This window comes from Spodoptera frugiperda, chromosome 17 (genome assembly GCF_023101765.2).
Source record: "Spodoptera frugiperda isolate SF20-4 chromosome 17, AGI-APGP_CSIRO_Sfru_2.0, whole genome shotgun sequence".
Taxonomy (NCBI): Eukaryota; Metazoa; Arthropoda; class Insecta; order Lepidoptera; family Noctuidae; genus Spodoptera; species Spodoptera frugiperda.
Genome location: NC_064228.1, coordinates 4,395,212 through 4,398,387, shown reverse-complemented (window position 1 = coordinate 4,398,387; position 3,176 = coordinate 4,395,212). Strand labels below are relative to the sequence as shown.

General features: G+C 36.0%; 1 non-coding gene across 1 annotated transcript; it reads left to right on the top strand.

Moving 5' to 3' along the window:
* Window positions 1-546: 546 nt before the first annotated feature.
* On the top strand, window positions 547-619 carry Trnav-aac (transfer RNA valine (anticodon AAC)). The gene has a single exon. It is a non-coding gene; the product is annotated as a tRNA-Val (tRNA).
* Window positions 620-3,176: the final 2,557 nt, after the last annotated feature.

The following is a 3,176-nucleotide window of genomic DNA, read 5'->3' as shown; positions in this document are numbered from 1 at the left end:
CATTGACCCGGTGTAGGAGATAGTAAATTCTGATTTGGGTTGATATGAGTAAGATTAAATATCTTGTTATTGTAGTGGTGATAAATTAATGGTGAAAAGTGCGTATACATTGTACTGTAGTGTTAAGTGCCGTAATGTACAAGTGCACCTCTGTCCACTCCTTCAAGATTTAAGGCGTGAAGTTGCGTATAATGGTGATAGTTTCAGTACTTAGTAAACGAACCCATATCATAGGAGAAAATAATAGTGGGGGAAACGTTCTTTTTTTATAAATGTTTTAAAAAATGAAAAAGATAGCTCAGCTGTTTAGGTGCAAAAGCGTTGAAAATAAATCATCGAACATTATTTTATTTTTGCTACATTAAACACGTTGTAATTAATGATTGCAATTTTAATAGTGCAATGAAAAATGTTCTCCATTTTAATTAGATTTAATAATGCAATATTTCACAGGCTCAATTTTAATTTAGTAATTCAGTTTAGAGATTCAGAATTCGAAAGTCGCTTAACGTAGACCGGTCGAAAATTTTGCCCACGGCTTGTATGGTTTCCGTGGTGTAGCGGTTATCACATCTGCCTAACACGCAGAAGGTCCCCGGTTCGATCCCGGGCGGAAACATAGTTTTTGTTCGATTAGAGAATATTCATATATATATTTTTTTCTGTTCCATATTCAGCCCCTACATGAGTTTATAACATAACTGTACCATAGTGGGTGTTATATTATATTTTACCTATAACCTCCCTTCAAATATTAAATAACAATGAAATTATTTTATCATAAGACTTCATTGAAAAACGGATTAACTGGGAAACCCTCTACTTGTTTCAAGTCATAACAGGACTCTTATTCATCATCCTCCAACCATTTTATCATGGTCTCACTATGCAATACTGTTTCGCATATTCAACCATCGGTTTATACTGGTTTGTGATAACTTGATGTAGTCTGTGTCCGCACTCTCTTACTGGTTCCCTCATAACTTGATTACTCGTAAGTTTAGCTATGTTCAGCGCTCGCTCCCTCTTCCATCTTACTCCAAACGTCTCCAGAGATGCAACGTTTGTCAATGTCCTTACATCCAGTTATGATTTGAACCATTCTCTAACTGTGACTTATCTGCCATCTCTTGTTTCGTACGTAATGCGTTTTTGCTTATTCGCTGAATTTGTTATGAGGTGAAATGTCGTTTAAAGAATTTTTATCTGAATCTAGAAAAGTCAGTTTTGTTGTCTATCTATTTGACTGATGTGATTTTTGATAGTTTTCAAGTGAACGCACTATGTTTTTATCAGTTATGTTTATCAGTTATATATTCGGTAAACTAGCAAACATATCCCCTGATGGTAAGCAATTGTCGCCGCCTATGGACACCCGAAACACCAGAGGCTATGCCTTGACACGAGTGGTCCGGCTGGACCGACCACGACCACGGCCCCACAGAAAATCGACGTGAAACAACGCTTGCGTTGGATGAGTGAGGTTATCAGAGGCTCAATAACCCTCCCTCTAAATCCCTGATTTCCCAACAGCACGTAAATTCCTAACCCCCAAAAGGCCAGCAACAGCACTTCTAACGCCTCTGGTGTTTCGGGTGTCCATAGGCGGCGGCAATTGCTTACCATCACGTGATCCGTCAACTCGTTTACACATAAAATAAAACAATGATTAATAAAACACGAACAAACAACAACCGATGTCAAACAAAAACGTGTTTAATAAAAGGTTGCTCTCAAACACTTAGGTAGGTAACCTTTTTTGTCCTAATTTTAGCTTCATTGAAGTCGGCGTCCATATATTTTAGAACACTCAACTTACAAAAGAATTATGAATAAATATTCTCAGCTATAGGCACTGTGTAATCGAGTGAGGTTCACTTTTTCAATGTCGGGTAAAAGAGATTTTATATCAGAGATATGAAAAAGGTGAATAAGCAGTTTTTTCTTTCTTTGTAGCTTGTCTAGACATTTTTATTTTATTTTATTAACTTTCATAAAGTTGATATTATAACTTTCGTGAGATATAAGTACTATATTAATTATTATGTTTTTTGGCCTAGTCATGTAATAAAAACATAACAATTAAAGACGATATTATTTAAATTAGATCTATTACTCAAAAGGACTAACTTGTACATAATCTGGACTAAAAAATAAAATTGTGTTTGTTAGTAGTATTGAAACTAGCGCTTCTCACGACATGCGTATAGCCAAATCACATTAGAAAATATTATGTCTGTCTATCTGTCTGTCGGTCCATTTGTTCCGGCTAATCTCTGAAATGGCTAGACCGAATCTGGACAATGCGTGCGCGTGCTTTCGCTTGATCAGCTGTTAGCAGCATGGCGCCCGCGCCCGCGTTATCGGAAGACTAGTAGGTATTTTGGAACTTTACAGGTGCGTGCTAGTGAAATATTGTTGTTTTGTTATTGTGATAAAAATAAAATTAATGAGTAAACAAAAAAAGTTTCTTTGGGAAGGTTCTCAGTTATCATGAGTACAATCATGTGTTTTTTTAATGGGACAAGCCTGCCACAGCCTCCTACACTGCTGCAACTCCTGTAAGCCAGGATCTAAAGTAGATACAAGCATGAAAACACCAGCAACAGCACATTGAAGTCCGGCGCATCCCAGGGACATGAATGACTGTCTTGAATCCCGCAACGAAATTAATCAGAATATATTATTAGAGAAGAAGAGTGTTTAGTGTTAGGTATCGGTCAGTAATAACCTATCAGCCAGTCATGACTGTATACCTATGTGGGTATCTAATCTGTTTGTGTGTTTGAAAACTGACTATGTATGTAGCTTATGAACAGGTACTGTCAAGCAGATTAAGTAAGGGTCAGGTTAATATACATTTGAAATAATGTAATTATGCGTCAATATGGAGATATTAATATTATTCCCAATTGAACGGCGCTGTCTCAATCCTCATGCGTTTAATAGGTCGACCCATACTCACATTACACTAAAAATCAAGAAATAAAAAACATCAAAAAAAAAACCGACTTCAAAAAATAAATATTCCAAAACAAAAATATGCACTAAAAAGTAAAAGAAATAATTGCGTATTTTTCAACAACTTAATAAATCAACTAACTTTACTAACTCATCACACACATTATAATGTAAGTAGGTACAATTATTGTTATTTTTGGAGTCGGTCGTCAGCC